We start from the raw sequence: 23211 nt of genomic DNA, 5'->3' as shown, positions 1-23211 counted from the left end.
ATGGATGATGGTGATGGTAGCACAGCATTGTGTATGTAATTTACACCAATGATTTATATATATGAACGTGGTTAAAAGGGTAAATTTAGGTTGTATATAGTTACTAGAATAAAAAAATTTTAAATGGACTGTACAACACAGTGAACACTAATTTACACAATGGACTATAGCTAGTAGTACAATTGTGATAATATTCTTTCATTAATTTTTTAAACAAAGGGACCACACTAATGCAAAGTGTCAGTAATAGGGCAAGTATATATGAACGCTGCATTTTCTACATGATTTTTCTGCAAACCTACAACTTCTCTAATACTACTACTAATAAAATGTGAAACTTCCAAAAGTTAAAAAAAAATTTAATAAAAAAAAGAACATGGCCTTTTATGGTGTTCATAATAGATTCAAACCACCACAAACGGACAGCAATTATTTCATGTAACAAATGTATATTGAGCACCTACTATGTGCCAGGCTCTGTGCTAGGGCCAGGGATCAGTGGTGACTCAGATCAGCAAGCTCCCTCCCCTCATGGAGCCAACATTCTGCTGTGGGAAGACAGAGAGCAGACAGGTTAAGGTATAACAATGCAAGACAATGACTGAGTGGGAAATAATTGTGCAGTGAGGCAGATGTTAACTGGGAGAGGCTGCTTTGGAAAGGATAATGTTTCCACCAAAATCTGAAGGACATGAAGGAAGTGCTCAAAGAAAGAGCCAGTCTAGAAAACAGCCTAGGATACAATGCAAACCTCAGAGGTCTGAAAAATGCGGTGTTCAAGACCATGAAGGGAGTCTGGTTAGGAAATGAGCAAGGGGAAGGGGGACTCGGCATGAAGCTGGAAAGCAAAGGTGTGGCAGGTGTGTGCATGTATTGTAGGAAGGATGGGAAGTGATCTAGGGCTTTAAACGGGGAGACATTGGAGGATCATGTGCTGATGTGTGATGAGCAGATTGGAAGAGTGCAAACAATTTGGAGGCCATTGAGAAGGGAGCAGAAGGTGGTGCTTTCACAAGGCAGGTGGCAGTCAGAGTAGGGACACATGGAGGAGTGTGAGGTACACTTAGAGCTGATGCTGGATTCTTTGTGGTAAGGGGGTGAAAGAAAGGAATGGAGCCAGACTCAGATTTCTGGACTGAGTAATCTACAGATAGTGGTGACACTTCTTGAGATGATGAAAGCAGGAAGGTGGGTGTTATAGGATGAATTGTGTCCCCAAAAAGATATGCTGAAATCCTAACCCCCAGTAACCACAATGTGTCACTATTTAGAAATAGGGTCATTTTTGGGGAATCAGTTGAGATAAAGTGAATTCATTTTGGAATAAAGTGAGTCCTTATAAGAAGAGGAGAATTGGACTTGGATAGACCAGAGAGGAGAACATCCATGAAGATGCAGGTGACAGAGGCCATGTGGAGATGAAGGCCATGATTGCAGGGATGTGCACACAAGCCAAGGAAAGTCAAGGACAGCCAACACCAGAAGCTGGAAGAGGCAAGGGAGGATTCTCCCCTACAGATTTCAGAGGGAGCATGGCCCTGCTGACACTCTGATTGCAGACCTCTAGCCTCCATAACTATAAGACAATCCATTGCTATTGTTTTAAGCCACCAAATTTGTTATCGTGGCCCCAGGAAACTCAGTGAGGAAGGAAGTGTGTCAGTCCCTGTGCTGAGGAAGCTGACAGTTTGGTGGTGAGACAAAGGCATAAAATGTAAACCATGGGTGGCAGATGTCCTCAGTGGGTTCCTGGGGATGCAACACGAGCCCTCTGGAAGGAGAGTTGCTCACTGGACCATCCGGCTCACTGGGACCTCCACTGAAGACCAAGTGGTGCTTTCTGCAGCCATCCATCAAGAGAGTGACAAATGAGAGCAGCACACTGGACTCCAAAATCCTGCTCTCCAGATATTTATCATGGGATTATTACAACAAGCAAGGAGAAACTGAAGGAGCAGAGTATGTACTTCTTGAGAGATTGCATATTTTCCCTTAATTTTCAGATGAGTCAAGGACCAATATGCTGACCTCTTCCAATTAGTCAAATAACATACTCAGCAGCAGTAGAATTATTTAAGGCATTAAATGGCAAAAAAAAAAAATGACTACAACTGTTTTCCAAGGCAAGACAGGGCCATCCTGCTGCCCCTGACAGGCTAGGGTTCAGGGTCAGAGGTGGGGAGGGGTCCAAGGTCCCATGGTCAGTGTAGTAACCCATCCAGAGTAGAAGGCTCTACATGGTGGATGGACCACAGTGTTTACAGAACACACACTGTTCCCAAGGTAGCCTGGGGGAAATTGCAGTCTATAGCTTAACTAAAGGAGACTTGTTTGCTGGGACAAGGGAGAAAACAAGACAATAAATATTATCAATAAATATTGACTCCTTTGCCTTGAGCACTCTCTCTCTCTCTCTCATATGCACACACACACAGAGAGATGTGCACACACACACACAAGTCCTGACAACACAGGCTTTTACTGTCTCCAAACACAGCACCACCAGGAGACCCAACCTGACACTCTGTGCTATGAAAACAGGCACACGCTTGAAGTCTTTCATTCAGAAAAAAATACAAAGTTGGCATCCATCCTGGAAAGAAGATTAAACTGTTAACTGAAATATTAACGATGAAGTACACTTCCTCAAAAATAACAATTTAAATACTATTATAAATACATTGCATTTGCAAAAATCAAGAATTTCACATTATCGCTGGACTCCAAACACACAAGGTGCTGCCTGGGTTCCAGGAAGTAGGGGCACCTTTATTTGCTCGGCAATGTTAGCACCTCCACTTTGTTGGACTTCATGCAGTTTTGTCTAAGACTGATGAGCTCACTGTGCTACAGAGGGAAAAATCTACTGCAGAGCTGTAATAGCTAGTAGAGTTGTTGACAAGCCAGGAACTCCCTCTGTGGAGAGCAAACCCCGTGCTACATGACAACAAATGGAGGAAGGGCTGGGTCTGTTCAATTACCAAAGCACAGCCCCATTTATGATGTAATTTGGAATTTTTTTCTATTAAGTTTTGTGCTTTTTATGGTTTCTTTGCCCACAGAAGTGATTATTTTCAACTTGATAAGTGATCCTGTGCTTGACTTTTGAACTGGTGCTCTCTCAGAGACCACTTAGCCTACATGGGCAGGTATTGGGATGAGATATGGATGGGGAAATGTGAAAGGCCACATGCAAATGTGGGATATTAAAAACCATAAACTTATTTCCAAACCAGTGGTCTCTAATTCTCCATGTTTTGTTTGGTGCCCAGATGGGAAGCACATTTTACCTGCCACATGTGCACACAGGTTATGTGTTAGTAATGGGGACACATTTTAGCATTATATCAGCTCTTTCCTGCACAGTGTGACATGTCATCAAGCACAGAAATATGGCCAGTTTCTTAGCACCATTTTGGAACTGAATATTTCCATCAAAAACAATGACCTCTCAAGCAATTTCAAATGAAGTACCCAGTGAGGAACCTAACTTGCAGTGATTTATAGACTCTCAGTTTTAAGAAATAAACCAGTTGCCCATTCCAAGCTGCATGACAAGAACTCACCCCTGAATATGAAATCACAACCAGGAAATGACAAGCCATTATCAAAAGCAGCCCTTTAAAATCAAAGGAAATGGGCAGCTAAGAAAGCTGCATAGAAGCAAGAAGTGACAAGAACAAAGAGTTACTGTGTACCCAACCCAGCAAAGCACATCATGAAATATTGTCTCTCTATTAACATCTGGAGACCCTGAGATAGACTGAAAAAAAAAAAAAAAAACAAAAAAAACTAAAGAAGGAACTGAATACAACTGAACTTTGAAAGAACAAGAGCAATGGGAACACAGCAAGAAAAACGAGTTGGAGAAAATCTTAAAAGATACTGCTTTTCTCTGGGAGATGAAAGATTTGAAACTGGGTGTCTAAAGATTCACAGAAGTCACTGCAAACATATCTTCTGGGTTAAATCTAGTGGAATACACTGAATATCATGTACCCATACTTCATGCACATCTATCATTAAAAAAATTTACCCAAGATTCTGTATATGTGTGAAATTATTTATGGCCATATGATTTTTTCTACCTTTCAATACATGGTATAGAAAAGAGACACATGAATTTCTTAGCTAGTGTTGGCCAATTGAAATACAAATATCATTGTTATTCAGTAGGGGACAGTATTTACCACCTAAATGCATAAAGGCCTTTTACACCTTAAAACATGCATGTAACACATTGGGTTGGCTTAAAATAAGTCAGCACAAAACAAATGATATGAATAAATGTTTAACTTTAGAATGAGTATTAGTTTCTTTCTCTTTAGATTGTTTTAACTCACTAAGTTGTTCAGTATAATCTCAATGAGGTAATTTGTGCAAAATTGAATAGCTTAAGTCTACTTCCTTCAGATGAGTCTTTAAAGTTTTCTTTGTTGCTTCTTAAACAGACTCAGGCTTCATTCAGTGAGTGTGTATATTTGAGGACCCCCAGGAGAGTCCAGAAATGTACATAAGTCTTACTGTTTCTCCTTGCACAGGAATTTAGGTAACCTCTTTGATGACTTCCACTGGTTAGAGATAAGCTGGACCACAGAATTTTGGTGTCCTGGGACTCATTTACTTCTTCATGCAAGAATTTTTTTTTTGTATTCTACAAGCTAAGCTTTGACTAAATATTGTCATAATATAATGAAAACTCCTGCATGGATTCTGTCTGGGGGGAATTAATAATATATGTGATGCTTCCAACACATAACAGAATTGTAAAAAAAAAAGAAGAAAATTAATATATTAGAATATGAAGACAGCGCTAAGTGGCAAGAAAAAGACCCAGTGTGGAGAAATTAGAATTTTTTGCATTGCCGTTGGGAATGTAGAATGGTGCAGCTACTATGGAAAAAGTTTGGCAGTTCCTGAGAGAGTTAATCATAGAACTACTCTATTACCTGCCATTTTCACTCCTGGGTACATACCCAAAAGACATGAAAATAGGGGCTCAAACAGGTTCTTGCATGTCAGTATTCATGGAACATTATTCACAACAGCCAAAAGGTGGAACCAACCTAACTGTCCATCAACAGATGATGGATAAACAAAATGTGGTGTATACATACATGGGAATATTATTCAGTGAATGGAGTTCTAATACACACAACCACATGGATGAATCTTGAAGACACATTGAGTGAAATAAGAAGATAAAAAGGAAAAAAAACTTTCCACTTATATGAAATATCTTGAATAAGCAAATTTGTAGAGACAGAAAGAAGATCAGAGGTTACCAGAAGCTGTGGGGGGGGGGGGGTGGAGTTAATTCCTGATGTGTACAGAGTCTCTGTTTGGGCAGATGAAAAAGTTTTGGTAATGGATGATGGTGATGGTAGCACAACATTGTCATTATGAATGTAATTAATGCCACTGAATTGAACACTCAGCATTGCATAAAATGGCAAATTTTAATTTTAATTAATTAATGGCAAATACCACAATAAAATTGAAATAAAAGAAAAGATAGAGCAAGAGACAGCCCAAGAGGTGACTTTGAGAAATCAGGGGGCTTTCTAGCTGCTGACCCTAATGCCAATTTGGGGAGAGCCTGGGTTCCCCCTTTCTTCCAGCTCCCCATGAATTCAGGGCCATCTGGATGTAGAGATTTCTGTCTGCCTGAGCAGGGCTCTTTGTAAAGCAAACAGCAGCAGCATATTATGTCTAAAGTTTGTGGCAAGGGCATGACCTGCCAGGACAGTGAAGGGTTTCTTTGTTTTCAGTTTCTATCTTGAATACAAATGGGAGTTTCTTACACCTGTTCCAGGAGAGAGAATTTCTTTCACATTTTATGAAGCTGATTTTAGGTACTTTACCACATTCTGGGGGAACTATGCCATTTCCCCCTGCAGTTGACAGGATGTCACACTCAAACTTTAAGAAGCTGGGGAGCATGCTCCTGTTTCCTTGCTTTTTAACACTATATTGGGGCGGGGCAAGATGGCAGACTGGTGAGCTGTATGTTTTAGTTACTGCTCCAGGAAAGTAGGTAGAAAGCCAGGAACTGCATGGACTGGACACCACAGAGCAATCTGACTTTGGGCATACTTCATACAACACTCATGAAAACGTGGAACTGCTGAGATCAGCGAAATCTGTAAGTTTTTGTGGCCAGGGGACCCGCGCCCCTCCCTGCCAGGCTCAGTCCCGGGGGAGGAGGGGCTGTCAGCTCCGGGAAGGAGAAGGGAGATCTGCAGTGGCAGCCCTTATCGTAAACTCATTCTACTGATTCAAACTCCAGCCATAGATAGACTGAGACGAGACACCAGAGAATCTGAGAGCAGCCAGCCCAGCAGAGAGGAGACGGGCATAGAAAAAAAACAACACGAAAAACTCCAAAATAAAAGTGGAGGATTTTTGGAGTTCTGGTGAACATAGAAAGGGGAAGGGCCCTGAGGCGCATATGCAAATCCCGAAGAAAAGCTGATCTCTCTGCCCTGTGGACCTTTCCTTAATGGCCCTGGTTGCTTTGTCTCTTAGCATTTCAATAACCCATTAGATCTCTGAGGAGGGCCCATTTTTTTTTTGTTTGTTTGTTTTTTGTTTTTTTTTGTTTTTTTTTTTTTTAATCCTTTTTTCTTTTTCTAAAACAATTACTCTAAGAAGCCCAATACAGAAAGCTTCAAAGACTTGCTATTTGGGCAGGTCAAGTCAAGAGCAGAACTAGGAGAGCTCTGAGACAAAACGCAATAATCCAGTGGCTGAGAAAATTCACTAAACACGACAACTTCCCAAGAAAAGGGGGGTGTCCGCTCACAGCCATCATCCTGGTGGACAGGAAACACTCCTGCCCATCGCCAGCCCCATAGCCCAGAACTGCCCCAGACAACCCAGTGTGATGGAAGTGCTTCAAATAACAGGCACACACCACAAAACTGGGCGTGGACATTAGCCTTCCCTGCAACCTCAGCTGATTGTCCCAGAGTTGGGAAGGTGGAGCAGTGTGAATTAACAAAGCCCCATTCAGCCATCATTTCAGCAGACTGGGAGCCTCCCTACACAGCCCAGCAGCCCAGAACTGCCCTGGGGGGACGGCACTCACCTGTGACATAGCACAGTCATCCCTCAACAGAGGACCCGGGGTGCACGGCCTGGAAGAGGGGCCCACTTGCAAGTCTCAGGAGCCATACGCCAATACCAAGGACTTGTGGGTCAGTGGCAGAGACAAACTGTGGCAGGACTGAACTGAAGGATTAGACTATTGCAGCAGCCTTAAAACTCTAGGATCACCAGGGAGATTTGATTGTTAGAGCCAACCCCCTCCCTGACTGCCCAGAAACACGCCCCATATACAGGGCAGGCAACACCAACTACACACGCAAGCTTGGTACACCAATTGGACCCCACAAGACTCACTCCCCCACTCACCAAAAAGGCTAAGCAGGGGAGAACTGGCTTGTGGAGAACAGGTGGCTCGTGGACGCCACCTGCTGGTTAGTTAGAGAAAGTGTACTCCACGAAGCTGTAGATCTGATAAATTAGAGATAAGGACTTCAATTGGTCTACAAATCCTAAAAGAACCCTATCAAGTTCAGCAAATGCCACGAGGCCAAAAACAACAGAAAATTATAAAGCATATGAAAAAACCAGACGATATGGATAACCCAAGCCCAAGCACCCAAATCAAAAGACCAGAAGAGACACAGCACCTAGAGCAGCTACTCAAAGAACTAAAGATGAACAATGAGACCATAGTACGGGAGATACAGGAAATCAAGAAGACCCTAGAAGAGCATAAAGAAGACATTGCAAGACTAAATAAAAAAATGGATGATCTTATGGAAATTAAAGAAACTGTTGACCAAATTAAAAAGATTCTGGACACTCATAGTACAAGACTAGAGGAAGTTGAACAATGAATCAGTGACGTCGAAGATGACAGAATGGAAAATGAAAGCATAAAAGAAAGAATGGGGAAAAAAATTGAAAAAATCAAAATGGACCTCAGGGATATGATAGATAATATGAAACATCCGAATATAAGACTCATTGGTGTCCCAGAAGGGGAAGAAAAGGGTAAAGGTCTAGGAAGAGTATTCAAAGAAATTGTTGGGGAAAACTTCCCAAATCTTCTAAACAACATAAATACACAAATCATGAATGCTCAGCGAACTCCAAATAGAATAAATCCAAATAAACCCACTCCGAGACATATACTGATCACACTATCAAACACAGAAGAGAAGGAGCAAGTTCTGAAAGCAGCAAGAGAAAAGCAATTCACCACATACAAAGGAAACAGCATAAGACTAAGTAGTGACTACTCAGCAGCCACCATGGAGGCAAGAAGGCAGTGGCACGATATATTTAAAATTCTGAGTGAGAAAAATTTCCAGCCAAGAATACTTTATCCAGCAAAGCTCTCCTTCAAATTCGAGGGAGAGCTTAAATTTTTCACAGACAAACAAATGCTGAGAGAATTTGCTAACAAGAGACCTGCCCTACTGGAGATACTCAAGGGAGCCCTACGGACAGAGAAACAAAGAAAGGACAGAGAGACTTGGAGAAAGGTTCAGTACTAAAGAGATTCGGTATGGGTACAATAAAGGATATTAATAGACAGAGGGGGAAAATATGACAAACATAAACCAAAGGATAAGATGGCTCATTCAAGAAATGCCTTCACGGTTATAATGTTGAATGTAAATGGATTAAACTCCCCAATTAAAAGATATAGATTCGCAGAATGGATCAAAAAAAATGAACCATCAATATGTTGCATACAAGAGACTCATATTAGACACAGGGACACAAAGAAACTAAAAGTGAAAGGATGGAAAAAAATATTTCATGCAAGCTACAGCCAAAAGAAAGCAGGTGTAGCAATATTAATCTCAGATAAAATAGACTTCAAATGCAGGGATGTTTTGAGAGACAAAGAAGGCCACTACGTACTAATAAAAGGGGCAATTCAGCAAGAAGAAATAACAATCGTAAATGTCTATGCACCCAACCAAGGTGCCACAAAATACATGAGAGAAACACTGGCAAAACTAAAGGAAGCAATTGATGTTTCCACAATAATTGTGGGAGACTTCAACACATCACTCTCTCCTATAGATAGACCAACCAGACAGAAGACCAATAAGGAAATTGAAAACCTAAACAATCGATAAATGAATTAGATTTAACAGACATATACAGGACATTACATCCCAAATCACCAGGATACACATACTTTTCTAGTGCTCATGGAACTTTCTCCAGAATAGATCATATGCTGGGACATAAAACAAGCCTCAATAAATTTAAAAAGATTGAAATTATTCAAAGCACATTCTCTGACCACAATGGAATACAATTAGAAGTCAATAACCATCAGAGACTTAGAAAATTCACAAATACCTGGAGGTTAAACAACACACTCCTAAACAATCAGTGGGTTAAAGGAGAAATAGCAAGAGAAATTGCTAAATATATAGAGACGAATGAAAATGAGAACACAACATACCAAAACCTATAGGATGCAGCAAAAGCAGTGCTAAGGGGGAAATTTATAGCACTAAACGCATATATTAAAAAGGAAGAAAGAGCCAAAATCAAAGAACTAATGGATCAACTGAAGAAGCTAGAAAATGAACAGCAAACCAATCCTAAACCAAGTACAAGAAAAGAAATAACAAGGATTAAAGCAGAAATAAATGACATAGAGAACAAAAAAACAATAGAGAGGATAAATATCACCAAAAGTTGGTTCTTTGAGAAGATCAACAAGATTGACAAGCCCCTAGCTAGACTGACAAAATCAAAAAGAGAGAAGACCCATATAAACAAAATAATGAATGAAAAAGGTGACATAACTGCAGATCCTGAAGAAATTAAAAAAATTATAAGAGGATATTATGAACAACTGTATGGCAACAAACTGGATAATGTAGAGGAAATGGACAATTTCCTGGAAACATAAGAACAACCTAGACTGACCAGAGAAGAAATAGAAGACATCAATCAACCCATCACAAGCAAAGAGATCCAATCAGTCATCAAAAATCTTCCCACAAATAAATGCCCAGGGCCAGATGGCTTCACAGGGGAATTCTGCCAAACTTTCCAGAAAGAACTGACACTAATCTTACTCAAACTCTTTCAAAACATTGAAGAAAATGGAACACTACCTAACTCATTTTATGAAGCTAACATCAATCTAATACCAAAACCAGGCAAAGATGCTACAAAAAAGGAAAACTACCGGCCAATCTCCCTAATGAATATAGATGCAAAAATCCTCAACAAAATACTTGCAAATCGAATCCAAAGACACATTAAAAAAATCATACACCATGACCAAGTGGGGTTTATTCCAGGCATGCAAGGATGGTTCAACATAAGAAAAACAATCAATGTATTACAACACATTAACAAGTCAAAAGGGAAAAATCAAATGATCATCTCAATAGATGCTGAAAAAGCATTTGACAAAATCCAACATCCCTTTTTGATAAAAACACTTCAAAAGGTAGGAATTGAAGGAAACTTCCTCAACATGATAAAGAGCATATATGAAAAACCCACAGCCAGCATAGTACTCAATGGAGAGAGACTGAAAGCCTTCCCTCTAAGATCAGGAATAAGACAAGGATGCCTGCTATCACCACTGTTATTCAACATTGTGCTGGAAGTGCTAGCCAGGGCAATCCGACAAGACAAAGAAATAAAAGGCATCCAAATTGGAAAAGAAGAAGTAAAACTGTCATTGTTTGCAGATGATATGATCTTATATCTAGAAAACCCTGAGAAATCGACGATACAGCTGCTAGAGCTAATAAACAAATTTAGCAAAGTAGCGGGATACAAGGTTAATGCACATAAGTCAGTAATGTTTCTATATGCTAGAAATGAACAAACTGAAGAGACACTCAAGAAAAAGATACCATTTTCAATAGCAAATAAAAAAATCAAGTACCTAGGAATAAACTTAACCAAAGATGTAAAAGACCTATACAAAGAAAACTACATAACTCTACTAAAAGAAATAGAAGGGGACCTTAAAAGATGGAAAAATATTCCATGTTCATGGATAGGAAGACTAAATGTCATTAAGATGTCAATTCTACCCAAACTCATCTACAGATTCAATGCAATCCCAATCAAAATTCCAACAACCTACTTTGCAGACTTGGAAAAGCTAGTTATCAAATTTATTTGGAAAGGGAAGATACCTCGAATTGCTAAAGACACTCTAAAAAAGAAAAACGAAGTGGGAGGACTTACACTCCCTGACTTTGAAGCTTATTATAAAGCCACAGTTGCCAAACAGCATGGTACTGGCACAAAGATAGACATATAGATCAATGGAATTGAATTGCGAATTCGGAGATAGACCCTCAGATCTATGGCCGACTGATCTTTGATAAGGCCCCCAAAGTCACTGAACTGAGTCATAATGGTCTTTTCAACAAATGGGGCTGGGAGAGTTGGATATCCATATCCAAAAGAATGAAAGAGGACCCCTACCTCACCCCCTACACAAAAATTAACTCAAAATGGACCAAAGATCTCAATATAAAAGAAAGTACCATAAAACTCCTAGAAGATAATGTAGGAAAACATCTTCAAGACCTTGTATTAGGAGGCCACTTCCTAGACTTTACACCCAAAGCACAAGCAACAAAAGAGAAAATAGATAAATGGGAACTCCTCAAGCTTAGAAGTTTCTGCACCTCAAAGGAATTTCTCAAAAAGGTAAAGAGGCAGCCAACTCAATGGGAAAAAATTTTTGGAAACCATGTATCTGACAAAAGACTGATATCTTGCATATACAAAGAAATCCTACAACTCAATGACAATAGTACAGACAGCCCAATTATAAAATGGGCAAAAGATATGAAAAGACAGTTCTCTGAAGAGGAAATACAAATGGCCAAGAAACACATGAAAAAATGTTCAGCTTCACTAGCTATTAGAGAGATGCAAATTAAGACCACAATGAGATACCATCTAACACCGGTTGGAATGGCTGCCATTAAACAAACAGGAAACTACAAATGCTGGAGGGGATGTGGAGAAATTGGAACTCTTATTCACTGTTGGTGGGACTGTATAATGGTTCAGCCACTCTGGAAGTCAGTCTGGCAGTTCCTTAGAAAACTAGATATAGAGTTACCATTCGACCCAGCGATTGCACTTCTCGGTATATACCCGGAAGGTCGGAAAGCAGTGACACGAACAGATATCTGCACGCCAATGTTCATAGCAGCATTATTCACAATTGCCAAAAGATGGAAACAACCCAAATGTCCTTCAACAGATGAGTGGATAAATAAAATGTGGTATATACACACGATGGAATACTACACGGCAGTAAGAAGGAACGATCTCGTGAAACATATGACAACATGGATGAACCTTGAAGACATAATGCTGAGCGAAATAAGCCAGGCACAAAAAGAGAAATATTATATGCTACCACTAATGTGAACTTTGAAAAATATAAAACAAATGGCTTATAATGTAGAATGTAGGGGAACTAGCAATAGAGAGCAATTAAGGAAGGGGGAACAATAATCCAAGAAGAACAGATAAGCTATTTAACGTTCTGGGGATGCCCAGGAATGACTATGGTCTGTTAATTTCTGATGGATATAGTAGGAGCAAGTTCACAGAAATGTTGCTATATTAGGTAACTTTCTTGGGGTAAAGTAGGAACATGTTGGAAGTTAAGCAGTTATCTTAGGTTAGTTGTCTTTTTCTTACTCCCTTGTTATGGTCTCTTTAAAATGTTCTTTTATTGTATGTTTGTTTTCTTTTTAACTTTTTTTTCATACAGTTGATTTAAAAAAGAAGGGAAAGTTAAAAAAAAAAAAAAACAAGGAAAAAGAAAAAGATGCAGTGCCCCCTTGAGGAGCCTGTGGAGAATGCAGCGGTATTCGCCTACCCCACCTCCATGGTTGCTAACATGACCACAGACATAGGGGACTGGTGGTTTGATGGGTTGAGCCCTCCACCACAGGTTTTACCCTTGGGAAGACGGTTGCTGAAAAGGAGAGGCTAGGCCTCCCTATGATTGTGCCTAAGAGCCTCCTCCCCAATGCCTCTTTGTTGCTCAGATGTGGCCCTGTCTCTCTAGCTAAGCCAACTTGAAAGGTGAAATCACTGCCCTCCCCCCTACATGGGATCAGACACCCAGGGGAGTGAATCTCCCTGGCAACGTGGAATATGACTCCCGGGGAGGAATGTAGACCCGGCATCGTGGGACGGAGAACATCTTCTTGACCAAAAGGGGGATGTGAAAGGAAATGAAATAAGCTTTCAGTGGCAGAGAGAATCCAAAAAGAGCCGAGAGGTCACTCTGGTGGGCACTCTTACGCACACTTTAGATAACCCTTTTTAGGTTCTAAAGAATTGGGGTAGCTGGTGGTGGATACCTGAAACTATCAAACTACAACCCAGAACCCATGAATCTCAAAGACAGTTGTATAAAAATGTAGCTTATGAGGGGTGACAAGGGGATTGGGAAAGCCATAAAGACCACACTCCACTTTGTCTAGTTTATGGATGGATGAGTAGAAAAATAGGAGAAGGAAACAAACAGACAAAGGTACCCAGTGTTCTTTTTTACTTCAATTGCTCTTTTTCACTCTAATTATTATTTTTGTTATTCTTGTGTGTGTGCTAATGAAGGTGTCAGGGATTGATTTGGGTGATGAATGTACAACTATGTAATGGTACTGTGAACAATCGAAAGTACGATTTGTTTTGTATGACTACGTGGTATATGAATATATCTCAATAAAATGAAGATTAAAAAAAAAACAAAAAAAAAAACACTATATTGATGGTGGCCAGGAAAAAAACAAATAGGTATACTGACACCACAAGACACCTGCTGTTCAGTTTGCTAAGTGGCCCTTACGCAAAATACCAGAAATGGATTGGCTTTTATAAGGGGGATTTATTAGATTACAAATTTACAATTCTAAGGCCTTAAAAGCATCCAAACTAAGGCATCACCAAGAGGATATCTTCACTGAAGAAAGGCCAATGGCATCTGGAACACTGCTGTCAGCTGGGAAGGCATGTGGATGGCATCTGCTGGTCATTTGCTCCCAGGTTGCATTTCAAAATGGGTTTCTCCAAAATGCCTCTGGGCTTGTTTCTCAGCATCTTCTCCTGTGCATTGAAGTGTCTGGGTGTCTTCATTTATCTTCTCTGGAGCAAATTCTGGGCTAGCATCTCCAAATGTCCCCAAGCATCTCCAACTGTCAGTGTCAGTGGCAACTCTTAGCTTCTCTTCAAAATGTCCCTGTCAGCTGCTCTGAGCTCAGTTTGTGGGGTCTCTTATAGGACTCCAGGAATTTAAATAAGACCCACACTTAATGGGCAGGGTCTACATCTCCAGGGAAATAAATTAATCAAATATTTCCAGCCTAATCAACAGACAATTCAGTCTGTCCCCACAAGATTGTATTAAACAATATGGCTTTTCTGGGGGACATAATATATCCAAATCAGCACACCTTTAAATTCAGAGGTCTTTAGAAAAAAACTGGTTACTTCAGGCAACAGCTCCTTCCTAAGGTATGAATCTCTGCTGAATGGAAAAAGTGATTCTCAACTAAAAAGCTACAATGGCATCAAATAAAGGCTAAAAAGGCAGCAAAGAGAAAGAATAGAAAAGGTTTAAATTTCCTCCCAGCAAATCATTCCTTAGAAGAATCCAACCTGTTAGCACTGCCCTGGTGTGGCCTCACAGAGCCGTGTGTAAACATACTTCTGATGAGAAAGCAGCCCTGCTCCCCAAAGACAGTGAAAGGGTGGCTTCTGCTTGAATGGAAGCAGAACTTCAGGTGAGTCCTGGAGAAAGTCTTGGAATTCCTCTTTATGCTGCTGCACTTCTATGACCCACAGCCTTTCCTTAATTCCTTTGCTCAGCTCAGAGAAACTACAAAGCCTTAATTTCCCTCTGCTCCTGGAAACCATCTGCAGTCTGCTTCCTGCCAATCCAGCAGCTGCTCCTTTCTTTGGCAGAAAATGATTGAAGAGTGAGACCAAGAGATTCATTCTCAGGGCTGAAATCAGAGATGAAGGAAAGGTGGGGAATTAGAGGGCTGTGTTTCACCAGTTCTCCTTTTCCTTGGTGCAGGGCAGGAGAAGAGAAAAATAGAATGTTTCTGTCTTTGCTTATGTCACACTCCAACTAATCAACCATAGAGTCGTCCATCCTGCCTGGTTCTCATGGCAACCCAAGGCTGCCTCTGGGGATTTGTGAACCAGCTGACATCCCTGACATTTCTACTCTCCTAGAATTGGCCTCATAGGATCACAGGCTGATTTGGAATCTATTCTAAATCCATTCCATAAGAATCTCTCATTTTGTTCACATACTTGTATAATTTACTAAGTCCTTTCACATTTTTTCATTCAAATAAGTTTACTGACACCCATGTGGAAGCCCCATAAACATGACAGGTGCAGCCCTGTCCTCAGGGACCTGATGGTTCAGTGGAGACAGAGGAAGAAAAAAAATTAACAAATTGCTGATGATAAAATTATTGTATGTTGTGATCAGTGTTAGGAGAAAACAAATAGTCCTTAGTAGGAGCCAGCCCTTCAGTAAGAGCATTCCAGGCTGGGAACACCATGTACTAAAGTCCTAGGGTAGAAAAGAGCTAGAGAAAGATCTTGGTTCACTAAAGAAAACAAAGAAGACCCTATGGCTGGACCATCTTAGGTAAAGGATGATTGACATAAGGCTGGAGGGGAGGTCATGTCTAGAAGATGCTGGGCCTTTCATCCAGGATGAATTGTGCACCCCAATAAACACATGTCCTTAATCATAATTCATATCCCTGTGGGTGTGAACACAACCTGGGTGGGCCCTAATCTGGATTACTGGAGGCCTTCTAAAGAGAAAACAGAAGTCACAGAAGCCAGAAAGGAGAACACATTTCCAAGTGATGGAGGCAGAGATGCAAGTCAAGGAACCCCAAGAACAGTGACAAGCCAGCCCCAGAATGCTACAGACTTCAGGGAGAAAGCATGGCCTGCCAGTTCCTTGATTTTCCAAAGCTAGAAATTCCTTTTGTTTAAGCCAACCCATTGTGTGATATTTGTCATAGCAGCCTAACAAACTAAGACAGCCACTGAAGCATGTCAGCATGGGAGTGAATTACCTATAAAATAAAGATTTTCCTGACTGCTCTTGGAGAATAGGTGGCAGTGGGCTGGATTAGGAAAAGGGACAGTGTGAAAAGGGATGAGATGACTGTGGCCCAGACAAATGTGGGAGCCAGGAGGTGGGTGCATTTATGATGGACGTGGCAGGTAGAGCTGCAGCACTTGCTGATGATGGAGAAAGAAGGGGGGATGGAAGGTTGGTGCCAACTCCCAATTTCTGGCCTTAGCCAATGGTTCCATGACATCTCCTCAGATGGGGAGGAGAGCATGTGTCAGTTGTTGCTGTTTAACAAAGAACCCCAAACATCAGTGGCATATGAAAATAAGCTCATAGTTCCTGCAAACCTGTGGGATTCAGCAGATCTAGCCTGGACTCAGCTGGGCACCTCTGCCCCTGCACTGTGTTTGTGCATCCAGCACTTGGCCAGGTGTCAGTGGACTAAGGTGAGCTTTCTCTGGAGAACTCAGCTCTATTCCATATGCTTCCACTTCCCCCCCGCCCCAGAACCCTAAGTGAGCTATGGTCCATTTTAAATTCAGATTGATGAGGACTGCTAATGTTCCAAATTCCAAGGACCAAAGCAATTCACATGGGTAAATTTAAGTTATAATTACACACACACACACACACACACAAATAAATATAGAGATGGTAAATTTAAGTTATAATTACACATGTATAAACACAAATACATACAGAGATGGAGATAGATGGTAGATAACTAGATAGGTAAATAGGTATGCTTTTAAAACATATGTACAATTAAAGCAAAAAAATGTATGGTGGGATTTATAGAACATGTAGAAGTATCATATAAAATAACAAGAGTACAAAGGGTTGGGAGTAAGTGAAATCAAGATGTTCTAAGGTTCTTATATTGTAGTATTGTTTGAAGGTAGACTGTGTGTGATGGTTTGAAACTGTAATGTACCCATGGAAAGGCCATGTTCTCTTAATCCAATCTGTGAGAGCAGATCTGTTGTGATGGGATCTTTTGATTAGGCTGTTTCCATGGAGATGTGACCCACACAATTGTGGGGGGGGGGGCTTTTTGATTAGATTATTTTCCTGTAGATGTGACCCAAGCCCATTCAGGGTGGGTCTTTATTAGTTTACTGGATCCTTGAGAGAGCTCAGTGAGGCTTAGAGAGAAAACACCAGAGGCATTTTGAAGAAAGCCATTTTGAGAGAAAGACCAGCAGACATCACCATGTGCCTTCCCATGTGATAGAGGACCCCAGATGCCATTGGCCTTTCTTCAGTGAAGATGCCTTAGTTTGGACACTTATGTGTCCTTGGAACTGTAAACTTGTAACCTAATAAACCTCCTTTATAAAAGCCAATATATTTCTTGTTCTGGCAGCTCTAGCAAATCAAAACACTGTGGTAAGATGTGTATTTTAATCTTTGAAGTATGTGTATTTTGTAAGTAAAGATGTGTATTTTAATCTTTAAAGTAACTGTACACACACACAGAAAGAGTTACTGCTAAAATGTAGATAGAAGAGATCAACTGGATTAAATAAAGAAATATTTGATTCACCTAAAAGGCAGCAGGAAAAGAGAAACTGAGGGACAAAGAAGAGATTAGAGCAAATGGGACAAATAGAAAGAAAATACCATGTAGTTGACTTAATCACATCCATGTTAATAGTTATATTAAATTCAAATCAACACAATATCCAGATTAAAAGGCAGAAACTGTGTGACTTAGTTAAAAAAAGAAAACCCCAACTATCTACCATTTATAGGAAACAAACTTGAAATTGGAAGACAAAGATACATGGAAAATAAATGAAAAAGGTAACCATAAAAACACTAAACCAATGAAAAGTGCTGTGGCTGACCAATTTGTGATCACTTATACTTAGAGAACACTCTCCAAAATAACAGAAGACACATTCATCCACATGAACATATATGAAACTTACCAAAGTAGACCACATGATGGCCTGATAAAACAAGCCTCAATAAATCTCAAAGACATGAAATAATGAAAAATGTGTTCTCTGAACACAGCAATATTAACTTAGAAGTTAATAACAGAACAATATCTACAAAATCCCAATATTTTCAGAAAATAGCAATTGTACATAACTCAAGTGTGCTGGTTTGAATGTATTATGTCCCCCAAAACACCATGTTCCTTAATGCCATCTTGTGGGGGCAGATGTATTAGTGTTGAGTAAGTTGGAATCTTTTGATTGTTTCCATGGAGATGTGACTCAAGTAACTGTGAGTGAAATGTTTGATTGGATAACTGCCATGGAGATATGGACCCAACCCATTCAGGGTGGCTCTTAATTAAATTCCTGGAGTCCTATATAAGAAACTCAGACAGAAGGAGCTTGCTGCTGCAGCCTAGAGAGGAATGTCCTCAGAGAAAGCCATTTTGAAACCAGAACTCCAGAGCAGAAGCCAGCCATGTGCCTTCCCATCTAACAGAGGTTTTCTGGACACAAATGGCCATCCTCCAGTGAAGGTACCCAATTGCTGATGTGTTAACTTGGACATTTTATGGCTTTAAGACTGTGACTGTGTAACCAAATAAACCCCCTTTATAAAAGCCAATCCATTTCTTGTATTTTGCAAAACAGCATCATTAGCAAGCTGGAACACCAAGTATCAAAGAAGAAATTACAAGTCAAATCAAGAAATATTATGGCAAACTTCTGGGGAAGATGGAAGACTATGGAGCCCAAGGACTCACTCCTCCTCCAGAACCTCTAGTGGGCAGGCAGGAATTGTCATAAGCAGCTGTTCTTGGACTCTGGAGTCCAGGAGATCACCATAGAGCACCCAGGGGAGAGCAGGATGCAGAGGCTGAGAAGACTCAGTGAAGGGCTGTGAGGATCTCATGTTGTGGCTGCTGCTGGTGCCCATCTCACTCCTCAGGGTCAGGTCCCTGCTGACTGCTGCAGGCAGTGGGAGATGTGGAAGCCTCCCCAAAAATGGTGGAAGGGGGCCATGGCTGAGAACTGACCACAGCTAAAGATTGTCAAATTGAGATGACTGGGTCCCATCTCTGATCTGCTGTTTCAGCCCACCCTGGACAGGAATCACTGTGGCCAGTTTTCAACCTGACCCCAACAAAGTTGGAGGCAGTGGAGATTTAAAGGCACAGCCCCTCCTTAGAGCCAAGGGAGACAGCTGTCTGAAGGGTGCCATCTTCTGGGCAAGCCAGCAAAACACATCTTTGGGGAGCCATCAAAAATGCATTTTTGGCATCCTTTCTGACTCTTCCCACAGGGCTATATGGAGGTGGCCCACACCCCCTTTGAGGGTCCTTGACCTTGTTTTACCTGGAAAATACTGACTTGGGAAAGTCCTCTCCTGGATAATTCTTGTTCCATAATTAACCCTGCAGGGAGAAGTAGCTAGAGAAACAAAAGAAGAGTTAAAAACAGCAACAACAACTAAAGAGGCAAAACAAAAACAAACAGGACAGCTCAAGGTTTCCAGTGAAGGAGTAGAGGAAAGGAAGCTCTCTCTTGGGGGTGAAGCAATTGCACAACTAGTGGAGGCTTAAAAATTGTACCACACACCCAAGGCAAGAATCAGATGAAGAATAGCTGAGTAAACCCAGTTAAACACAGGCAATTCTAAAGATCTAGAATAGTTCAACCAAGTGTCAAAGAAGAGCCTTAACAGAAAGTCAATGAACAATAAAACCCTAGGCAACATAGAGAAACTGACATTCAGAGTAAACTCATCAAGATAATCAGATGCCTAGATATCAGCAAAAAAATATAAGCCATACTAAGAAACAGGAAGATATAGCCCAGTCAAAGGAACAAATAAAGATTTCAGAGGAGACACAGAATTTGGAACAAACAAATCTCCTAAATCATTTCAGTGAGATGAAGGAAATTATGGCTAAAGAGATAGAGGATACTAAGAAGACACCGGGTGAGCATAAAGAAGAATTTGAAAGCATGAAAAGAAATGTAACAAAACTTATGAGATTGAAAGACACATTAGAAAAATTAAAAATACACTAAATGCATACGTAGTAGATTTGAGCCAGCCAGAGAAAGTATGAGTGAACTAGAAGATAGGGAAATCAAAATCTTACAGACAGAAAACAGATAGAGAAAAGAATAGAAAAAAAGTGAGTAGGGACTAAGGGAATTGAATGACAGCATGAAGTGCACAAATATGTGCATTATGGATGTCCCAGAAGGAACACAGAAGGGAAAAGGGGCAGAAAATATTTGAAGAAATAATGGCTAAACATTTACCAACTCTTATCAAATATACACATCCAAGTAGTACAATGTACTCCAAACAGAATGAATTCTAATAGATCTACTGCCAAACACATACTAATCAGCACGCCATATGCTATAGATAAAGAGAGAATCCTGAAAGCAGGAAGAGAAATGTGATTCATCACATACGAGGGAACTGCAATAAGATTAAGTGCAAATTTCTCATCAGAAACCATGGAGGTGGAAGGCAGTGGGATGACATATTGAAGGTACTGAAAGAGAAAAAAACTGCCAGCCAAGAATTCTGCATCTGCTGAAACTTTCCTCACAATTGAGGGAGAATTTAAAATAATCACAGTTAAACAGAAGCTATTAACTGTGGTTAAAAGTACACATGTAAGAATGCTTCCTCATGAACTATAACAAATGTTCAACACTATTATAAGGTATTAATAATAGGGTGGTATATGGAATAAAATAAACCTAATGCAAACTATGGACTACAGTTAACAGTAATATTTTAGTATCCTTTTATCAACTGCAACAATGCTACCACACCAATGTAAAGTGTCTACAATAGGGGATGTGTATGGAAATGTTGTATTTTTTACATGACTTTTATTTAAACCTAAAACTTGTCTAATTAAAAAACAACAATAATTAAAAACAACTAAAACTATTTTGTTATGTGAAAGAAACCAGACACAAAATACTACATATGGTATGATACCATTTACATAAAATGTAAATATAAATGAATCTATAAAGACAGAATTAGATTAGTGGTTTGGGAGGGCTGGGGGAAGACAGAGGGATAGAGAGGTAACTGCTAAGGGGCATGGGGTTTTCTTTATGGAGTAATAAAAATGTTCTAAAATTGATAGTGGTGATGAATGTACAACATTGTGATTATACTAAAAGCCATTGATGGTACACTTTGGATGGGTTGTATGGTATGTAAATATATCTCAATAAAATTGCTCTAAAATATTATGAAATGAGTGAAAATCAAGCCATAATATATCAAATTTTGTGGACTGCATGGAATCAACACTTACAGTCTAATATTTATAGTCACAAATGTTTGTAGTAGAGAAAAGAAAGGTCCAAAATCAATGAGCTAAGATTTTATCATAAGAAGTTATAAAAAGAAGAGCAAAGGAAACCCAAAATAGAAGGAATGAAATAGTAAAGATTAGAGAAGATATAAAGAAAATGGAAAATGCAGAGAGAAAATCAGCAAAGTGAAAAATTAGGTCTTTATAAAGGAATGAAATGTCCTACAGATGTTACCCCTCAGTATATACTATCAGCATCCTATGGGCTCAGTTTTATTATTATGAGTTTCTTTTTGAGTAGTTCAAACTAATTATAAGTATTGATATTTCATTACTTTTATTCTTTCTTAGAAATCTCCCAGAAAATTTAAATTAAAATTACTTATTTTTAATAGAATATTAAAAAAACATAAACTGTCTTGAAATTTTCTTATGGGCCCAATATGCACTTTTGTAAATCTAAGACACATTATGCTTTCAAGTGATCTTATTTTTCCTGTATCATGTCTCATTTTCCTGTTTCATTATTTTAGGAATTATTTTATCACTACTCAGCAATTATTCCCAACTATGCTAAAAAGATTCAGATAATAGAAAAAGGGAAACCTAGAAGGATGAAAAAGTCATGAAATATATCCTCCTCCTTCAGTATCCTTTCATATTTTGTTGTCTACACTGTTGTATTATCATTCAGGAAGGTGTAAAGGAGACCCTGTCTTGGTATGATGAAATTGACTAGATAAGTGAAATCGCACTCTGAGCCTGTAGCTGATGATGTCCTACCTAAGTTTGTTCAGACTCTAGGATCAGTGAGTGAATGTTGTATTTGAAAGGCAAAAAGGAAATCTGCTGTAACATTCAAAGGAATGACTCTGTCACCCTATACTTTGCAAAAAGAACCCAGAGAGTCCATAGTGCAAAAAGGGCTTTTTCCTTTATCTCATGTTTGTTTGCCAAAATTTACTTGACATAATGATGATTGCTATTCATTCTTCACTTCTCAGAGTTCTATTCTCTTATCTTTTATGTTCTTTTTATTGTTCCTTTCATTTCTCTTTGTTACTGCTGTTGCCTTGCTTTATCAGCCATACTCCAGCTAATCAGAGGGATTCTTAAGTCATCTATTTTCAAATGATTTTATTTCCTAATAAATATATTGAAGACTTTCCTCTGTCTCCTGCTTTGGACATAGGACCTGATTTTACCATTTATTTTTCATTTTCTACATAGCTTGTTTTTTAAATTATAACTTTTAGCATTATGAAGGATTTCTAAAAATATATTTAATTATGTCTTTTAACATCTCCATTTGTTGTGACTTTCTAATTTCATTTCCAAGTCATCAGTTTATTTTGTATTAATTTCACTTCTTGATTTATAGACATTTCCCTTTGGTAAAGAAGCTGATACATGGTCAGTTTTTTTGTTTTGTTTTGTTTTGTTTTTATTATTCATGAGGCTTTGGTGCAAATTATATATGTGTTTTAAACTTTTTTTCCTGGCAAACATTCCAATTAGTTTAAACTTGTCAATTGCATTATCCAAGTCCTCTCCTTGCTTTTTTTATTACTTCACCTATTTCTGGTAGTAAAATGTTAAAAAGATGTAATCATCAATGGTGAATTTTTAAATTTTAAAGTTTCTTTAAAGAAATATTTTATTTATTTGTATTAAAACTTTTGTTAGTTACATAAATTTCATGACACTTGTGTTTCTTGGTAGTTTTTACTTTTTATCAATGTGAAATTTTACTGTCTCCTTTAGAGCTTTTTTGTCA

This window comes from Choloepus didactylus, chromosome 17, assembly GCF_015220235.1.
Source record: "Choloepus didactylus isolate mChoDid1 chromosome 17, mChoDid1.pri, whole genome shotgun sequence".
Lineage (NCBI taxonomy): Eukaryota > Metazoa > Chordata > Mammalia > Pilosa > Megalonychidae > Choloepus > Choloepus didactylus.
Note: the sequence above shows the minus strand (reverse complement) of the source record.